Source organism: Amblyomma maculatum, chromosome 8, assembly GCF_055883805.1.
Source record: "Amblyomma maculatum isolate TAMU_Amacu chromosome 8, ASM5588380v1, whole genome shotgun sequence".
Taxonomy (NCBI): Eukaryota; Metazoa; Arthropoda; class Arachnida; order Ixodida; family Ixodidae; genus Amblyomma; species Amblyomma maculatum.
Genome location: NC_139351.1, coordinates 97,817,903 through 97,839,472, shown reverse-complemented (window position 1 = coordinate 97,839,472; position 21,570 = coordinate 97,817,903). Strand labels below are relative to the sequence as shown.

Genomic DNA, 21,570 nt, shown 5'->3' with positions numbered 1-21,570 from the left:
CTGCACTGGCAAAAAACCTGAGTTACAGGCATGCTGCAAATGCACTGGTGTAAACTCACTGGAACCATCCCCCCAGAAGGTTCTGCATAAAAATATTTTTTTATAACTTGCATAGATATATAAAATCATAATGCACACTGAAGGCATTGCCTGATGAGCTAAATTCAATGGCTTATCGTAAGCTCCAAGTTCTCCTTTTTCAGGGGTCTTTAAGACAGACAAGATTCCAGCAACCTGCAAAGGCACAAAAAGCTCAAAATAATCAAACGAGCCAAAGGCAGTGGCAGTTCAGCTCCGTGCCTGGGTTTTGTGGGGTTTTTAAGAAAATAAAAATATGCACAGAAAAAGGAAACACTAAAATAAGGTGATACAACTAAGATCTATTCAAAATGCCCGGACCTACCATGAATGCCATTGAAATCATTCACCAAGTAGGCCATGCATGAAAAAAGAAATATTTCCTCATAGCTCGCACCATAAAACGAGGTCGAGGCAGTGGCCTTATGTTTCGGGCACTGACCTACCGTGAACTTAAAGAACAGTCTTTTCTAGTGTGTTTTAAGAGAAGAAAGCTTTATTCACCCTGTACATACACAGAAAAGTGAGCTGAGGGTATTGATTTGAAAACGCTACGGTGAAAAGATAACAAAAACGAATAGGACACCATATGCGCACAACTACATACTATTTATTAGAAGAACACGAATATTCTACATCTGATGCCAGTGAAGTGCCGGAATTTTTTCGAATAGATTAATATAATTACACATCTTCAACACGATTATTAGCAACAAAATAACTCCTCGAGATATATTACTTCAGTTCTACATTTGCTACCACAGATACTTGGCACGCATCATTGAAGTTAACAAAAGCCAATACAATACACCTAAGTTGCTTGTTGGGCGAGTTGGTTGGACAGTACGATAAAACAGCGCTAGAACCGTGGACAGATAGAAAGAAGAACACGCAATGTGTGTTTGTCTTTCTATCTACCCGTGTTTCTAGCGCGCTAGTCAGACACATCAGCGGCTCAGCTTCGGTGTGCTGCTTTCATCATACAAGAGAAGTGGAAAGTTACTTACTGTTGAGAAATGTGAGCTCCATATCACAGCGCAGCAGTGGTTGTAAAATACAGTGCGGGAAAGCTGCGAAATCAGCGTAAATGTCCAAGCGCGGGAAACAAAGACAGCACACTGAGCACACACCATTGAGAGCACATTGAGTGACCACTGAGCATGTCGAAAGACTAGAAAAGATGAGTTGAACGATCGGTGCGCGCGGGTAGCAAGCAGTCGCTAGCGACTGCAACGCCAAAATGCTAACAAAGCAATAACTGCCTACAAAACCCAACTATTACAAAAACAATTATGAGTTTAATTTTATATTTTTTTCTCAATTTAAACAATGATTTTTGAAGAAACAAGAAAAAGCCTGAATGTATGAAGCAATGTTGACAAATTGTAAATTGCATCGGCATTGAGCAAAGCGCCACCTCACAGCAGGCTTCAGCGTGCGGAACGATGTTTGAGCGTACGATCTGCTCTCCTGCTGACTGTTCTCTTTCCCAAGCAACAAACAGTGCGGCGGTTTTCTCGTGCTCACAAGCAAGCCGGAGTAGAAGCACGTCATTCGCGTGCCTCCCGTCGTCTTTCAGGGCCCGTATGCTACCCAAGTGCAGCCTTACGAGCGACAATACGCTGGTTTTCTGGTGTTGGCCACACAAGCTGGAACGAAGAGGCATTCGTAGCATGAAAAAAGTGTCATTCGCATGCCTCCCCTCGTCTTTCAGGACCGGTGTGCAATCCAGTGCAGCCTTACGAGCGGTAGGTTAGCTGGACCGTAAATGACGGGGCTTCGGTTCCCGCTAGAACGAACCGCAGTTTCAAAGTTCGAGATTATTTTAAAGCGGTCTCTTACCTTCTGTTCCTGATTATCAAATAATCAAGTTGAGATATTGGAATAATGCAAAGCTGTCTAACAATTTATGTGCCATAATTATTGTTTAATTCCGTGGCTGCAATAAATCATGCATAGAAAATGTTTGCTGTGATTCGTGAACATTCTTTGAATAGGGATTCAACATTGTGAACAGGTGGAACATGGAGTATTTTTTTTCGGACGTTTAGAAGTTGGTAAACCCTTTCTACAATAGTATTTGTCAAAAGTTTCTCAATGAACATCGCTGAGAGGACTTTGGAAAAATATCTAATTTACGTCTCCAAAAACCATATCAGAGATGTTTTTGAAAAGGTGTCTTAGTATTGACGTGCTAAAGAAGTTTTCCAGGAAACTTCTTTCTGTCGACGTCTGTGACACGTTTTGTTCTAGAACAAGATGTTTGTAGCCTTCCAGAGCTGTTTAAAAAGGTTTATTAGACGTTATGTGTTTCGTGGGTATAAGCTTGCGGAGAAACTAAATAAAATGCTTGAGAATTTTTGCAATTTTATTGCGAAATTCTCTTAACTGAATCAAATTGGAAAGCCTTCATTTCACAATTGTGCACAGTATTGAAAGGTTTAGACAATAAAATGCAAAGCAGTTGATGCAATGAAAAAAAAAAAAACATGGCACAACTAATTTCAAGTTCTTAAAAAACCAAACAGAAATGGCAGAAAATCTCAAAAAGTGATGCAGTTAGATGCTATAAAATTGCAGTACTTGAACCATGCTTTCTTTTTTCTAGATACAAAATTACAAAGCAGTGCATATAAGTACACTAACATGGTAGTTTCATATACAGCAAACACATTCTAATGCTCATTTTACTGTCAAGGTTCACATAATGAAGACTACAGCAAAATCTGGCACTTGAGAAGGCCCTAGGTTTTGGCAGCAAAATGTTTCAAAACATTTCTAAAGAAACTGATAATTAACACAAGAGAAATAAAATTGTAAAAAGTGCATACAAAGTATTAAAATTTCCAAACCAGAATGAGGAAGTATAATAATCCAGTAACAATAGGAATCAATATGAAGATGCAAAATGCCTTGTCACAGTATATGCGCTCTGTAGGCAGTGTGCTGTAGGCACGAACTGGTAAAAGGTGATAGATGTGTGTTTCCAGATCTTTTTGCACAGCGCAATGAGCACAGCTCTGCTGCAATTCACTCCAGCTGGCAGTTCTATCGAACATGATCCTGTTGTTTAAACAAAGTTGCTCATGTTGCCAATGAATTGCTGTTACTCCTGCTCAATATGTGGTGCTTTGTTATATGTGGCTCGAAGAATTTCTGCCTTTTTACCAACACGTCCCCTACTGCGCCAGTGTTCACATTTAGCCGTTCGCTGTCTCTTAAGTTCAGATACATCTTTATGGTTGCAATCCTGGCTCCTTTTTCCTGAGCAGCTTTTGGTTGGCGAGCCTCGCAAGTTTAAGCCTGCAGTTGCCTGCGTGCCCTCTCGCAGCTGTGCAGTGCACTCTTGCAGCTGAGCAAGAACATTCTGTAAGGCCTTGCTGTCAGTGCAGTAGTAAGCTAGACTTTATCCCCTTTCATATTCTCGCAGAACTTTGGCTTTTAGTTGGCCTGTACCTTGTGAGCATGACTTTTCTAAGGCCAGATTTCCTGAGTTGTCAACTATGTCTACATTTGTAATAGGCAACACGTTGTGGCTGTCATTGTGGCCGTCCTCAATTTGTGTGGTGACATCACGATCGAGTGCCATTAGTGGTCCGTCACAGTAGTGTTGTGGGAGTTGTTCAAATCCTCATGCTTCGCATAGCAAAAAAATTGCACAAAAATGCTTGCATGGGAGGCTGTGTTTCTGAAAGTCATGGCAGCTGCAGCTCGGCACGGCAAAGTTCACTGTGTAGACGGTCCCTTCAGATGTGGCACTTTTCACCAGAAAAGTACCGTTCTGACACCCTGCTGTGATAGATTCATTAATGAAGTCTGCCACTACAGCTAGCCTGCTCTTTATGTGGTGTACTATGCTACGTGGTCTGTTGTGCAAGTATTGTGGGATGCTGTCATTATACAATCTGTACTCTGAGGAGGACTAAATTTTTTCTCTAAAAGTGTACTTGTCGATCTGCAAGGAAGGTATGTAGTGTTTGTAAGAAGCCAGTCAAGCTTTGAAATAAGCTTTTGAAATAACCCGTTGCAGTGGTGCAATGGTTAAGGCGCTCAACTACTTTACCCGTGGATGTGGGATCGAATGCCGGTTGCCGCAGCCGCTTTTAGATGGAGGCGAAAAGCAAGGTGCCCATGTGCTGTGTGATGTCAGTGCACGTTAGAGAACCCCAGGTGGCTGAAATTTCTGGAGCCCTTCACTATGGCACTTCATAGCCCGAGTCGCTTTGGGACGTTAAACCCCATACATGATAATAATTAGCTTCTGAAATATTCAGCGTGCTAATGCGAGTAAAAAGAAAGACTTGCATCTTCTGTCCAGGACAGCAGCTTGTGCAAGTTGGTTATTCGTTTAGTGCGAAACAGCGCAGAACAACGGGACATGAAAGGGACAAGTTCTACAGTTTATTTCGATGAAACCTAGCTTCTTATAAATCTGCACCACCGTCAAAACACATGCATCACAACCATATCGTTCTCGCAACTTGGTCCAATTTGGTTATCCACCTCTTGAAGATTTCGGCCGTCATCCACGCTTTCTTGTTTGACTCATAGTCCACAGGCAGCGTCTTTATGCCTTTAAAGCACCTCGGCTTGGCGGATTTCCCGATAACGAGTAGGCGGCATCATTCCGTGCCAGTCATGTTTGCCGCGATCAGCACCGACACCATTTTTAACTGCCATGACATATACATCTTAAACCTCTGTCACACGGTACGTGTAATGTCATGCGCAGCGAACAACATTTACAATGAATGTCATTGCGATCTGGCGTTCCCAGTCTACACGGGCATACAGAATGGCATTTGCAATTGATGACAATGTCCATCGTGGTCCATCTGCGAACTGTTTTGATAAAAAAAAAAGTTGAAGTGATGATTTTTTATTAACCTGTTTGCTGTTCTTTATTTGTATTACAGTATTGAACATCTAAAGGCTATTTAAAAATAGACTGGTCCGCCATGCGACAGCTTTAACTGACAAACGTTCCGTTTAGAAATCCAAAGCAAGACAGGCTCAAAGTCGCTTGCGATGCCTCTCGCATCTTGCCCGCCATTTGTAACCAGCCACCATAGAGGTAGCTAGATACTGCTGAGAATACTGCCATGCCTCCGGAATTCGGCGTTGTAGCAGGCGCTGAAGACGTTGCCGGAATGCTGACAGTGACGAATGAAGAGCAGTGCAAAAAAGCACTATTTATTCTTCATTTCCTGAAAATGAAGCGACGAAACCGGCTCAAGCAGCTGTAGATTGCTATTGAAAGGTGCGCGAAGACCACTCGAGATTTGTAACTGTGTTTGGTGATGAATACGTTTACGGCAGTCGCCGTTTGGGCTAGCACTTCATCGGAGATTATCCGCGAGCGATGGTCCTTTCCAAGGAACGGTGATGAATACGTTTACGGCAGTCGCCGTTTGGGCTAGCACTTCATCGGGGATTATCCGCGAGCGATGGTCCTTTCCAAGGAACGAGAACTGGTTTGAGGAAACTGCCAAACCTAGGTGCATCCCACTTCAAGCAAGCGTTCCGCATCAGTCCTGCCACGTTCCGATATCTTGTGGAATCGCTGCAGTGCGTGTTGCAACGTGAAGAGACGAACATGCGAAAGCCGATTTCCGCAGAGAAGCGCGTAGCAGTGGGCCTGTACCGCCTATGTTCCAGCGCCGAGGACCGGACCATCGCGCACTTGTTCGGCATCGGCCGGTCCACTGTGAACATTGTGTACAGGGAATTCTGCAAAGCAGTCGTCGACATTCTTGAAAGCGCCTGGCTGCACATGCCGCGGCAGGAAGGTATGGCGGAGCACATGCGCGAATGCTACGCAGTCACCGGCTTTCCGCAGGCGATCGGTGCTCTGGACGGCTGCCATTTCGCCGTGTCTCCGCCGAAGAAAGATGCAGCCAACTACTACAATTATAAAGGCTGGTACGTATTTGCTTTCTTGCCTTTAAACTTATTAATAGCTGAGCAGGGCAAGGACAAAATTACCGAGAACTACATAACTAGTAAATGGTTGTTCTTTATTGCACAAATGAGTATGCAGGCCTGAAAGCAGGAGCCACGGAATCGAGATGCATATTTGGAATGTTGAGATTTGTGCAACTTTTCCACTCAAATGGGAAATGTATCGGCATGTTGATAGGTGTGATAATTATTTTCTGTGCACATCATGACTGGCACACAGGCCGTGATCATTATTGTTTCATTAAGAACAGCATGCAAGAGCTAGCATCTTAGCAAACCTACCACCTAAAATTGAAATGCTAGTTTCTTGTTCGAAATTGTAACCTGAATATCATTGTAAATATTTCTGTATGTACAGCTGTTGTCAGTAGTTAAACTTCATGCTGATAGGATGTGTATTCAGTTTCTACACCATGCTTAAAATTGCTCCTTACATGCAGGTACAGCACAATACTACTAGCAATCGTTGACCATCACTACCGCTTCCTCTACCTCAACGTTGGGAGCCCAGGCAGATGCCATGATGCCCATGTTTACGGCCGGTCAAAGCTGAAGAAACTTGTGGAAAGTGACAGATTCAACTCTCCCGTGTCAACCATTGAAGGAGTTCCTGTCGCACCAATCATATGCGACCAAGCCTTTCCTCTCACGGCACATTTACTGAAGCCATATCCAAATGCCCCAATTGGTTCGAAGGAGGCACTTTTCAACTACAACTTGTCAAAGTCTAGGAGGATAGTGGAAAATGCATTTGGGCATTTGAGGGCTCGCTTCAGGTTCATTATGAAGAGGATGACGCAAAGCAAGCCATCAAGGCATCTTGTGTTTTACACAACATCTGCGAAGCCTTCAGAGACAATGTGGAGGAGCAGTGGGTGCAAGACATGTACACTTTCAATGCACTTTATGAGCAGCCCTCCAACAGCAGTGATGCGTGCACTAGTGAGGGTCAGGACGTAAGGCCGGCACTTGCCGATTACTTCTGGAAACAGGCCCAGTAAACACGGCGAACCACAAATTGATCGCTCAAGTACGCTCTTTATTTTTGCAAATATTTGAGCAGTGCCTCAGTCAGGCATTTTTCGTTCCCTACAGATTCACGAAGAATCTCCAACTCCATTTTACGCAGCTCCATTTCTTGTCTTCTGCTTTCCCTGAGCTCCGCGCTCAACTGGCTGTTCGTGTTGATCAGCTGTGATAAAAGTGTCTTCTGCGTCGCGTTGCGACTCGGCTTTGCTGCTTGGCGACCTGGTGGTGGTGCTCTATGGTCTTCTGCACTGGATGCCAGTGGTGAAGGCACTGAGAGCACAGCAGCCTCACATTCCGATTCATATGGGGCTGGAGGCATCTCAAAGGTATTGGCATCATTCCCATTGCTGTCGCCTGGCGACGACTGGTTGTATTGCATGCTATCGATTAGCTGGAAAAATAAAAAATATGCCACACATGAACATATTAGGGAAGAAACTGCCTACAAGGTCTTTTCTGGTTAATACAGAAGCAGAAAAAAAACTACTTGTATGCAGCAGCCTTCACAACCTGACAGTAATATCCATTTCTATATTGTACGCTACTGCAGCATTTTGTAGTAACTGTGACATTTCTCTAACACTTACCATGTACAAGTTGAATTCTTGTGTACATTTTGATACAGAAGCCACAAGAAGCAGTCTAACAAATGAATCAATAAATAAGTGATGCTCCACATGTGTCGTGCAAGAGAATCAGTGTGTCTCCTTCGTTATGAGTGATATAAAATTTGAAAAATATTTCTTGGTCTTGGTTCACAGGAAGCGCGTATAGTGCTATATACAAATGCACGTACCATCTCAACAGTGGCACCATCGCCACACGCAGCAGTCTCATCAACGAGGCTGCTGTCGTTGATAGGGAGGTTTCCCAGAAACCTTGCGATTTCTTTATAGAAACGCCATGTGATGGCACCTTGCCCCGTTGTCTTGCGGCTGAGCATCCTGCAAGAAACATACCATTGTTGCAGTGGCGTTGGTAATGTTTCGAGGTCTCCACTACGTCACTGCTACTAGGAAAGTTGCTACCCGTTCTCAACATGCAGTATGCCAGTCATATCTGCCCAGGAATCTATTGCATTTATGCTACTTTCACTGCTTGCACGAGTCAATGAGAGGAGAGAAGCTGTAATGAATACTTTGGAACATTGGTGCTTTCGCACAAAACGAATACATTTTCCCGTGTTTCATGCAACAGGCAGTTGCTAAGGGGAACGGGTGGGCATCGGCAAAAGCACGGCAGAAACAAGATTCCTAGCGAAAAGAGCTATGTAGTAATTCAAACTGAAAAATTAAGCAGAAATGCACTAAGCAGCGTTCACAAACCAAGGTACAGTACGTACATGCACATATCACTATGACGTAGCAGCGTATGCTTCTTGCGACTTAAAACATGTATAGCGCCGGGTATAGGGCACGGCGAAACGGAGGACCATTGCTTTTGGTACTTTTTTCAAGCGTGGTAAGCTGCTCAGTACGCGAGGATTGGCACACGCAGGGAAAAAAAAAAAAGACGCATGCGTCTACCGGTATATACCATGCTTAACAATGTGCGACGCTGCGGGCAAGGCTGCGGGTGCGCACCTTCGCATCTGAAAGCAGCACACGTGGCTGAATATGGTGAACAGTGGCAGGCGGTGAGAACTGTTAAGGCAAAAATAGTTTTCACTTACCGGTATCTGTTTCCAAGATTTTCGATCTTAGATTTCACCTCTTTCACAGTTTTGTCAATGCCCAGCGCAAGCAAGGACTCTCGTATAGCTACATAAACACGTATGTTGTGCTTTGCCCGGCGCAAATCACTGAGGTGGTCCTCCCAAATTTTGATGAGCGCACGCGTTTCGTCGTCGCTCCAGTGTGCCTTCTGCTTCTCACATTGCACTGTCGAGGCTGCAGGGTCGTTTTCCATGTCGGAAGTCGAGAAACTCAGCTGGCGGATATAAGCACACTGCTATGCGACCTTCGCAGCCCACGCTTCACCGACAACGAGGACGGTTTGTAAACAAACATGGCCGACAGTAGCCGTTGGCGACTCGGATGAAGAATATAGTTGCACAAGTTGCTCCAAATATCGTGCTGTATGTGAAAACATAATTACATGTTATTTTCATCAATCAAGTTTGACGTTTACTTTAGTTATACTTTGTTCTCATTTATTGATTTTGCGAAAGTTTGCCAAGCCGCTGGTGCTGAGAGTAAGCAAGTCTCCAGTGAATGAGTTTGCCCAGCTCATTCGCTGGGCGAATGTCATTACCTGTAAATGGAATTTACTATGCTCGTGTAGCAGCCAAAAAAAACGTCATTAACACATAATATCATTCGCTGCGAATGACATTATATGTACCGTGTGACAGAGGTATTATTTGAGTTGGCCTGAAGCGAATCCAAAATGTGTATGAATTGCATACTAGCATAAATTGCTAATGCATGCAACACATAATGAGCATGCAAACAGAAGCAACAGTATATATACATGCATCCTGGATGCAACATTAATGGAGCATCACTCATGCATAATGCTTTATGTGAAAAGGACAAGGTTATAAGCAGGTGAAACATTTATTATGAAATTCATGTCAGAAAGAGTTTACTTTTGAAGATTCAGGCTCTTTGGCTTTCTGCGAAGCTCGCAGGTTTTTTGTGAGCCACAATCTGATATTTTTTCCCTCCTTTTGGATTTCATCCGCAGGCAACCCCCGCTTGGCACTATAGTGCCTGAAAAAGCTGAAGATGAATATCGAAATCAGTAAATGACAACTATAACCTCAGTTTCATATCCAGAAAAATATTCTGTGTCACCACTGGCACGTGGCTTGTTCAGCTGAAGACTGCTGCGCCAACAACATGCAATCTACGAGCGAGAGCACAACAGCTGTGCTCTATAAGTTATCTGCTTTTATTGGCGTGCTATGCACCAGTCGATAGCAATTATGCAGCAAAAAAATACTGTGTGATTGCTGAGCCAAGCATATTTGATATTTAATAGTCTAATTGGGTTGAATCCCGAGGTAATGCAAATTCAACGTAAGCAAACAAAATTATGGGAGACAGGGTTGGCCTTTAAGGTATAGCAGCATTAAATGTTTCTGCCTCTGGCTCCATTTCCGATTCTTGTGTGCATATAAGCACACTATTCGCATAATCAAGAATGCTCAATTTGTCTCTATTATCTCACACACACACTCATCAGCACACAGTTGGGAAGCATATTAGGTGCAAAAGCACTTGAAATAGATATACAGGCCAACTTTAATTAAGCCATCCTAGAGTGCTTGCTACATTTGGAACAAAGTGACATCCAAGCAGGGAGACCCAGCCATCGATGTCAGCCAAAGCGGCCATGTTTCGATCTCTGCGAAATGCAAACAGCATCAGTGTGCCATGCGATGCCAGTGCATGTGAACCACCAGTGTTCCAAATTAATGAGCACTTCGCTACACTGCACTCCATGAGCTGCACCAAGAAATTAATGCGTACATTATTCAGTTTGTTTTGAACCACATATCATAATAAAGACACACTATCCAATTAGTTATTAATAACCAGCATCCACCTCTGCACAGTCATACAGCTATAAAAGAGCCCTGTGAGAACAAGCTTAGCAGAAAAATATAATCTACTCTCATCCAAAGATTAAACCTTGGCATAGCATAAGTCCTAACTGCAAATACTATCTATTTGAATGTCTACTGCACCGAGGCAGGTGAACAGCCAGGCATTCTGCATTAAGAATTCCAGTAGGTGCAGTAATGCAAAAGTATTGCGACTTCTGTCATGCTGCCTCGCAGGTTCAACCAACAATAGGCTAGCAGACTTTGCTGCACTCAGCCAGATGGCGCATGTGTATTGCATATTTACTTAGGTCAAATGAAGGAGTAGTGCAGATGATTTTATGACGACAACAAGTTTACTGCACAGCATGAGAGTATGTTACAGCTTTAAACTAAGCGTGATCGACTATGATGATAGTAGTGTTCCCGTGCCTTGGCTAGGGCCTGTTTTCATTATGGTGCAGGCTGAAATGCAGTAGAAGCAATGTTTCTTTTTTTCTCAATTGCAAGTTGAAAACACGCACAATGACAAGTTGAAAACACAAATTTTGATTAGGCATCTGCAGTTTCAAGTATAGCACAGCATTAGCCACTGTTTTAGGCAGACCTAAGCAGAAACAGAGCTCCTCACTCCATAAGAAAAAGGAGTTCATAATTGCACCTTGGGCTCCCAGAAAAAAAACGAGCAGAGCAGAATTTAAGTACTGGCCGTACATACGTTTTATGAAGAAAGAACAGTGTCCCGCCATATGATACATCTATAGCCCGCATCTTCCTTTTAATCTTGTCGATGAGCCTTGTCTTGCAATAAGGTATCCATGTCATCTTTAGATTCTCAGAACAGAAAGTGCAATTCGGAATTAATTACCAATCAATAAAAGTAGTTTGTTTCAAACCAATTTTTCCCACAGAAACGGTTTGAATAAGTGCAATTCGGAATTAATTACCAATCAATAAAAGTAGTTTGTTTCAAACCAATTTTTCCCACAGAAACGGTTTGAATGCAATAAATCATGTCATGCTAGTACAACAGCAACACAAGCTGAACCTCATACATTTCCATACAGCATTCTACTGAACACACCTGGCTGACATCTATTCAGAACAAGGAAATGTCAGCCTAGAGTTCACTAGTTATTTTTGTGTTCACACTATATAGCACCCCGCCGGGGTGGCGCAGTGGTTACGTCGCTCGACTACTGTTCCCAAGGACGCGGGATCGAATCCCGGCCTCGGCGGCCGCTTTTCGATGGAGGCGAAAAGCAAGGCGCCCGTGTGCTGTGCGATGTCAGCGCACGTTAAAGAACCCCAGGCGGTCGAAATTTCCGGAGTCCTCCACTACGGCGTCTCTCATAGCCTGAGTTGCTTTGGGACGTTAAACCCCACAAACCAAACCAAACCACACTATATAGCACTGCTGTTCATAGCATGTGTGAATGAATGTGCTAAAAGAAAAAAGAGCTCTTCCGGAATTAAACTCCTCTAAAGAAAGCAAGAAGGAGAGAGACATGTTGACTGCGTATGCTTTGCTTTCAGTACTTGCAGTTATCTGCGGTTATAACAAGCTTCCAGCTCAATGAGTGTAGCACGATGAAGGAATGTGTACCTTGTTTTAATTTGTGCACATGAATCTATGTTCATTTCACCACAGCAACCCATGTTTTGCACTAAAAACGCCTGCAGCATTAACGCAGAAAAAACAAGCCAGCTTCACTAAAAAAAAAAAATAAATCTAACATTTTTGTCAGCATACCACCTACATATGGTTTGTTTTGGTCTGAACACAAAACGTGTCAGCAAAACAAGAAAACAGTAATGCATACTCTGATATTACTTACAATCTCTCGCTTTCCGGCTAGCGTTAAACTCGTTGCCACAGAGACAGCCAGATGCGCTGTGGAGGTTATGAGGCACCTTCACATGCGTTTTGTCTTACCGGCTGCGATCAGCCACGGATCGAAAGTAATATCAGAGTATGCATAGCTCAAATTTGCATCCGCAGAGGCGGCTAGAAGCATTGCGGAGGTCACGTGACGCCAGCCGGAAAAACTAGTCTGGCAACAGGTTAAAGGTCTATTCACACTTGTGAGCCGCGAAGGGCGTGCGGCCGGCTGTCGCATGCGACCAAGGAGCCTCGTAGTTTGACCAACGTTCCCGCTGGTAAATGCGTTCTGTGGGTCGCTTTCCAGATCATGTCTACCTTTACTGTTTGTCAGACGGAGTTAAGCTAACTTAGGGGTACTTCAGCTGAGCTCCTGATTGATTACCTGTTTGTAACCAGCAGTCGCAAAGGTAGAGAATCGAGCAGTGCTCGAAAGGCCTGAGACTCGTTTTTCGGCCAAAATGGTCATACTCTCTCTGCGAGCTGCAAGTGTGAACGGACCTTTAGCTACACCAACCAGAATGCTGCCGGCACAGGTGGTGGTTAGCCCTACTGGAGCCAAGGTATGCGAAACTTGACGCAGCAACAAACGTTGCCCGTGGATTCATTTCCTCTCTATTCCAGAATGAAAGCTTGGACAACAGTGACAACAGCACTCCCTGAACCCAGAAAGCCGCATATGGTTCAATCACCACACTAGAGGGGAATTAAGAGAATGTGACTGGATGGCTGCGGAGGGCCTGCAGTGCTCTTGCATTACTTTTAATGACGTATCTGTGCAGAACTCTTGATCTAGCTCTCCTGCATATGTGATCTAGACATAACACTTAGGAGTTTAACCTCAAATTCACCTGCGAACGTTTTGGACAAGGTTCATCCAGAATAAGTGCAGCAGGGGCACCAATAAAACTTTGCCAAAAGCTGTATGTATGACATGTAACCTCGTCCTGTTTTGTACCCTAAAAGATTCCTTGCGGCATCCGTTGTGTTTCGCGGAGGTGTCGTAGCCACCCTGGCAATGACTTTTTTTCCTTGTACACTGCCGGAAATATATGCTAGCGTCAGGGCGATAACGCAAACTCGCCACTTATCTCGGAATCCTGCCAGTTTAAATTGGTCAGCGCACGTGCACTGTGCCTATGGATGCCGAAACGAAAGACACGACAATGCAAAAATGAACCACCACCGTGCACTTAACCGTTAAGTGAGCAGGTGTATTCATCTGCTACGTGGCACGGTTGGGCATCAGATTAAGAAGTGATGTCCGACAAGACAAAATTGATACAAAAAACTCGCTGTAACACACTAGGTCAGAAAGGTTCACTCACCAGTCATGTGCAATACCTCGGCATCGTAATAGCCTTCTCCCGTGTTATCGTCCCCTTCCCAGAAGACTGAATAGACAGCTCCCGCCGTGTAGTCATCCACATGCTGCGGATTAAATGCTTTAACATTTTGTGACTTAGTCACCTTATTCAGGGCGTCCTCCAGGAATTTTACGTACAGGAAATAATGCATCGTTAAAACGAAAAAAAACAATTCCCTGATCAGAATGTCAGACCACACAAGGCACGAGAACAACAAAGCGGCCTCTGTCCGATATAGGTCTGACTGTCTGTCCCAGTAATATTAAAAAATTTACAGTTGGGGCGCTGTAGTCTAGCTACATATTAACTGAATATGCCTAAACTTTGTTTCTTTTTTTTACTTATTTTGCAGAAATCCTCGTGCTTTCACAAAAACAATTGCAATGAGAAGGTGATGCACGAGGCAACTTGCATTTCTTATATTTTTAACGATTTTAATTCTTTATAAAAAAGAGAATGAGGAATGTAGAGGTTGCAACCAATTTCTCTTGCTTATTCATGGCCGTGCTCATAGGCCAGTCCTCCATGCGTGCGTCGATCATACTATCAGGTCATATACAATGTTCTGCAACTTTCTCAGAACTGTCTTGGAAAATTTCCTTCCTCCGTGGTTCTATTACAGTGAACTAGAATATCCTCCTTGGGAGAAACTCATTTTTCAGTGGCTGCTCTGACGTCAGCATGCACTGGCACACAGGCCAAAACTATAATCAGTGACAGCAAAACGGCTGTCTGGAATTTTGCAAAAGGACGGATCTCAGAGGAGGCTAGAAAGATTCTTTTCACAAATCCAATTACTAGTACCATTTTCATCATATGAGTACCAGCACACGAGTCTGCCCCTGGCAACAAAGCTGCGCACCTGCTAGCCCGAGATCGGTACCACCGGGCAGCGGTAGAACAGCCTGAATGCAAGGGAAATAAAGATTGCGCTATCATATACAATGAGATCACTTAGTCTTACAAACTAGATTAAAAACTCTACCCTCCTCCAGATCGGTCTCTCACTAACAATGAAGCACGCATCTGGAGGCGATTACAAGCCTGTACCTACATCTGCCCGGTCTGGGTTTTCTTAACACAGCCGGTACCTACTTTCTTCTCACCCACTGTCCCCTCCCCAGCTTTCCTTCAGAAGCAAAAGCATATTTAAACCCCTGCCAGTGATGAGCACTTTGCCTAGACGAAGACAAGTACACTAGTCGAAACATTGGCTCTACCTGCGAACTGAGGCGTACCCCTTTACCCTTGTTCAGTGCTCCTTCATACTATTATTTATAGTTTGATATAGTTACTAGTTTATATAGCCGGGCCCAGGCCGGACAATTAAGCCCGCACAGTGTTATACTGCACTTGGATATAGCACAGCATTCAATGCAAGTCCTACAAAATGTTTTTAGCTAGAATATTAGCTGTGAAACCTAGTAATGGGGAACTAAATTTACATTAGCAAAGAGGGAACTACATAGAGAATGAACTGTAATTCAGATCAATATACCACACACTACAAAGATGAGGCTGCCTTCTGATTGGGGCACACACTAGATCATTGCACAATAACCAATTCGCAGTAGCTCACTCTGAAAATAAAGCTGTTCTCTTCCAAACAGGTAGGGTACTTTTCCAAGTCACGCCATCTAGCGTGATATGTGAACATATAGCTCCGCAGCTACATGCTGTGGAAGAGCCTTATTTCCAAAAAAATTCCTGTATTGAATTCATACCTGCTGTTAAATGCACATCCTAGCAAGCCTGAATTTTAATCATACTGTAAAAATTCCTTACCATCAATGAGTGTCCCCTTCTCTAAGCACTATGAGCAGCCATAGTACCCATTATACTGCTTGGTGCTTAACATTGCAGCTCGTGCCGGTGAATCTATGCTGCAGCACACATTCACTGTTAATTTCATGACTGTTCCAGAAAAGGACCATGCCAGGTTACCAATCTTGTTAAATTTGTTGAATGCCTTGAGGTAAAGGTGGGCAGGTGGATGCTCCTTGGCAAACCAGATTCCCTCCACTAGAATGTTCTTCCATCGCTGTGGAGCTGGCAGTTCATTTAAGCAAAGCTGAATTGGCCATACTGACCCTTTGCTTGACTTAAACACAGGTGAACCATCACTGTTAATGGTCACTGTGAGGTCACTTCATGACAACTCAGCTCGAGTTTTCTTGTAGAGGCCACCATCAGTGACGTCTGTATATCCTCTGACTGGTTGATGCTGCAATTTTCTTCAGATTTTTCCTGACAAGCCCCCCTGTGCTTTTCAACAGAGAGAGTAGCTGTTGCTTCATATTCATTGTGATGAAGAAACTCCCTTTTTTCAGAACTTGCATCAAGGTGGAGGTATCTCCACAGGTCTCACAGTGATAATGGCCAGGACCCGTGGCCATTCTCAGGGCATGACAAGTCGAACAATATGAATGAATTTCCATCATCTTTGACCACTTCAGTTCCCACAACTTCCTAAATGCATATTTTGAGGCGGAAAAGACTTCATGTCCCGAAATTGCATCCAAGAGCTTCAATAAGATGTCCACTTGTGTCCAGGCAGTCCTGCTGACAGAACAAATGTTATGACCAAGAGCATTGCCTGCAGTACCGTGGTTGTTTGATTGGGCAGCGTTAGCTCTGAATTGATCCTTATGAACTCCAAAAGTTCATCTGGGTCAGTAATGGCCAGGCTTTGAGCAATGCCACCCTCCTCTTGTATTCCATTTTCATCTTGCACCAAATGGTCATCTAATAAACCATGGTCTTCATCTCTGTCAATATGCTCAGGGTCTCGAGTGGTGACTTCAGGAAGCAAACAAGTCTCAGCTGAGTCTGTGCTTTGCATGGATTCATCTGCGGGAAGCAGACCATTGGCAGGTAGCTGTGAAAAAAAAGAAGAACAACAATGTTGTATACTTGAAAGAAAGCATGCCACACTTCATAATAATGCTTGTAGGTTGCTAGCTATGCATACTGTTATGCTGAAGAAGCACAATGTCCTTGAACACACACTGCCCTCTGTAATTTGTATGCCTTTTTTTGAAAGCAAAAGCCTCGCCAATGCAACACTCAATACATATCGCATTTGTCGTAAAGCACTCAAATGAAGGCAAGCTCAGTTTCACTATGGTTTACACTTTGAAAAAAAAAAAAACGACAAACTGAAGTTCAATGACAAAAAAACGGTGCACAATGTGTATGCCTTAACTAACATTTACTGTTCAGCAAACAAATATTAGGAAATGAGCTGCTCATGATGAAATGGACATCTGGGTTCTTTTAAAGCAAAACAGCTAAGCCATGTCACTATCTAACTAGTGGTTGCATGCTAGCCTCAAAGAGAAATTGAGTAAAGGCAGAACTGATATCACTACAACAAAAGCAAGCAGTGTCTTTTCTATGAACACTGGGTGGAATTTCCAGGGTAAATTCGCGAAATTAATTGAGGTGTGCACAAGAGCCTACATGACATTTTTCTGTAAAAGGATATATGTCTAGGTTTTGATATTGTTGCGGTGGAAAACCACACAGTAGTGTGTAGCACTAGTCCAGGCTTGATGGTAACCGCTTAAGGGCCTGTTACACTAGCACGATATGACGCCGATTTGGTCTGCCAACAGCGCGTCTTCCTGATGTCTGCGTCTATGTCACACTGTGCCGACGGAAACAGTCGGCCGACAGTCGGTGTCGGCGGCGCGTCGCTCGCAAGACGGCTGTCGGCCGACGGTCGCCCAACTCCTATGTCACATTAGCCAGACAACGTGCGAAACCTCGCCACCAACTAGGCCCTCTCTTTCTCACTCTCTTCTCGTGTCATGATACGTTCATTTTCTTAATCCTTTTATTTTTTTCTACCATGCGAAATTCTCCTTTCTGTAGCTACTCCCTATTTTATTTTTCTTGGTTTATTCTCGGAACAACTAAATTAAGGAACGCTTAATTTTAATTCTATTTCATATATTCGACCATACCAAAACAAGCGCCTCAACAGTCGTGATTATGGGCCGAGACTGAATAGTGCCCAGTATTTTACGGCTCTGGTTGCCGGATCAGAACGTCGGTGTTCGAAAAATAAAAGCTGTCCACGATGAATAAGAGACAGTGTATATTAAAAGCTGAAAAAAAAAGGAAAATTTCTACCCTGGGATCGATCTCACGACCTCCTGTTTGATAGCCAGCTCCGCTAACCACTGCACCACAAAAGCTAGGCCTAACCGGTGCTTTCAGAGGTTGACATAGCCAATATGCTGTCTTGCAGTGCGAACGTCGCGAAAGCAGTAGGAGCGTTTACCGCTTCACTGACTGTCCAGCTTGCCGAGAGTAAACTGCAGATAGTTTGAATCATGCCGTGTTGTGCAGTAACAGATAAAACTTTCGACGGATTTCGTAAAACCTTAGGCGGATTTCACAGGGCTGGCCGCGGGACGACTGCTGTGGTTCTGTTGTAAAGTGTAAACGCAAGTTCTGCGCTTTTTGCGCACGCAATTCTTGAAACACATCGAATAATGGATGGAACAAGAATTTATTGCGTGATGCGTAACATAGGGTTGAAATAGGCTTGTGAAGTAGCGACGCAGCGATTAGACGTTATGACTGTAAACACAACGATCGAAGTGCGCAGTAGGATCGGCAGCTCAAGGCTGGCTTCAGGAAAATAGCTTCTTTTGATAATTTCTTTGTCACGCACTATGTTCATTTTGCACTATTCTGTGCCGTTCGAAAACGCGGAAAGATTGCTCATGGTCCCAACGCGTGCCGCAAATATATGCGCCCCGAATTCACTGCTGTTGATATTCCACGCGCATTCGGCGGCCCCGAGTATACTTTAGCGGCTCACGCTCGCGTTTTGGTCAGGGATTAGGCGTTGATTCTACTTTTTTATGTATATTAGTGCTGAAAGATGCACTGAGTCGGCTTTGCATTTCGAGAAAGTTTTTGCTCGGCGGCCGATCTCGGAAAGACTCGATCACAGACAGTCGGCAGACTGGTTTTGTCGGTGTCCCCGGCCTCAAAGCCTGTCACACTGGGAAGACATTTGGTTTTCGGTCATGTTGGTGTCGTCGTCGGCCTAGTGTGACAGCTTGGTCGGCCGCAGACACGGTCGGCCGACGAGTTGGCCGACCGTCGGTGTCGCTGTCGGGTCTGCGTCGGCGTCGTGTCGTGCTAGTGTGACAGGCCCTTTAGCCCTACACACTGCGTCGTCTTCATCAGGCCAACCCAGACATTTTCACTTATTGAATGCCAGCATGGTACACCAGATAACAATCTTCTCAAGGTTGACTTTCAAAAATCAAATCCATGCTGTATGCTTTGCAGGCTTCAATAAGAACATTAAACACCGCTTAGGTAGTGAACACTAAATGCCTACAGGGGTTAGCATTGAGCTAGATAATACGTGGCTTCCGAGCATGGAAAAATAACACTAATTTTAGCTAAATGGACATGAACTAAGTGAAGCCTACTGGGAGCTTATTTATGGCAAATAACAATAATAAAGCATGAGACTAAGGAAACATGAGAAAAACTTATACTATCAGCAGAAAACAATGCGCAAGGTTTGCACATTAATATGAAGTTATCCAAATTAAGCTAATTAAATAATTTTTCTATCTTAAACAGAGGGTAGCTATCCCTTTTTGCTGCACTTGGAGCCAACTATGGGTCTCGTTTTTGGCTGCACCAGTGTGCCAGTTCATTGGGTGCACCAAAGTCGTCATCACTTTTCCAGGATTGTGCAAGCTCTTTGCATTTTTTTCTATTTTTGTTTAAGTTGCAGGGCTAGTAGTTTACATGTGTTTCTGGCCATCATGCACTTACTCGAGAGGTAATGTTTGAAAGTGCAGGATAGTGCACGCACATGCCACCCAGCAGAGAGCAGAACAGATGATAGTGCATTCCCCCACAGGGCATCAGAACAAACATATCTCCTTCAGAACATGGACGGTTCACTGCTGACAGATGCAGCCGGCTGCGTATATGAGGCAGTGGCAGTCAGGAAGGGTATTAATAGCCACAACCCTTGAATACGGCCAGGCCTTGTCCTAGGACTCCCCCCCCACCCCCTTTTTTTCCAAACTGGTCTCATTATCCCAGTCACTCCTTAGGTCCATGAAAAATGGCCACATTATTGAAAGCAAGCTTTTTACAGAGTTCGAGCAGTCATCTGCAAACCAAAGAAATTAAAATGTTCATACTGAGGGGTCGGAGCCCATACACAGGCGGTCAGTAAGAGCGCCTGCTTTGTGTCCTATAGAAAAGCAGCTGCTCTAAATTTTCAGTAAATTTGTTCTGCAACACATCACACCAGCGCTCTAATATGCCTGCTCTAGCGCTGTCTGCGCAGCCGTGACTTTTGGAAATGAAGAATCCCAGTGCTAAATTAATTCCAGTGCTGTATAAATAAACCACTACTAGTGCTTTTGTTTATGCCGAATGAGAGAAAGCTCAGTTCTAGACTGAGCTTAATCAGTGCTACTCAGTGGGTTGGTAAAAGTAACCCTGGATGAGCCCGCCTGGTGGTAGAAACCCATTGTTACGTTCCGCTCACTGTATAACAACAGCATAACACTTGAAAAAAAAAAAACATTTCTGTGCTCTGCCAGTGTGCTTGGCGGTACGCGAAGTAAAGCAGCTCACAATGAAGCAGTGTCTGCAAAACTGCAACATATGCAATATTTTTTCGTGAAACCACTGTCTTTTAGCACTCTTGGCATTGAAGCCAAAGGCAGCGTACAGACCACGACCTTGGTACAGACGCACATGCACACATGCAGTGGACGAACAAGCACTGTTGCGTTAGCAAAGTTACTGCACTAAGATTGTGATTTCTGTCACATCGTACCCCTCCCACGTCATCACGCGTTTGTTTAGTATTCAACGCCAAATACAGTAGAACCCCGTTCATACGTTTTTCACCGGTCCAAGAAAAAAAAACGTAACAGCCGGGAAAACGCAACAGTGAGGAAGGCTCCAAAAAGGAGCGAGAACGGTGCAGCTTTCACTTCAAACAATTTATTTCCGCAAAGTGACGTTAGGACTTAAAAAAATCAAGAATAGTGGACTGCCATTTCTTTCGCTCGCTAGAAAACATCAGGCGCTTCTTAATAGCCTGGACAGCCGCATTGCTGTCTGCGCCGCTTTGAGGTGTGACATACCTACGGAGGAGGTCCAGAGCCGCGACCGCTTCTCCAAAGCTCGGATCTGACAAATCCTCGGAATCGTGTGGCTCGAGCTCATCATCACAATCTGCGGCTTCACTCGCGACCGAGCTTGCAACTATATCACCGATACTCTGGCACTCCGATGTCACGACGGCAGCATCCACTGTGACGTAGCCGTAGTGTGCGAGTCCCGTGGCACCCAGCGCATCCATCGCCTCAGTGAGCTCTTGATTGCAAGAGGCTGCTTCAGACTCCCCAGCATCTGTGCCAGGAAATTCCCCTTCGCCGTCCGTGCAAAAGCCATACTTTTCCGCGCTGGCTGCCTGTCAACAGCGTTGAGTGCGTCCAGCTTTTCCTGGAGGGAAAACGCCTTCCGCTTGCGCAACGCCATCGAAGAATGTCTGATCACGATCGTAGGATACAAAGGACAAGGGTTAGTTCGACTGGTCCACGACGGGCTTTGTCGTGGACTGGTTCGACGGGTGGATGGATAGATGAAGCTGAACCCTTTCAGTCGGGCTGTGGCGGTGCACGCCACCTAGCCGA

At 44.4% G+C, this 21,570-nt stretch overlaps 2 pseudogenes across 1 annotated transcript in view; both read left to right on the top strand.

Annotated features, from left to right (window-relative positions):
* LOC146181905 (uncharacterized) overlaps window positions 1-21,570 on the top strand; it is an 80,097-nt pseudogene that overhangs the window by 50,100 nt on the left and 8,427 nt on the right. The window lies entirely within an intron of this gene.
* On the top strand, window positions 5,351-7,655 carry LOC146181906 (uncharacterized; annotated as a pseudogene).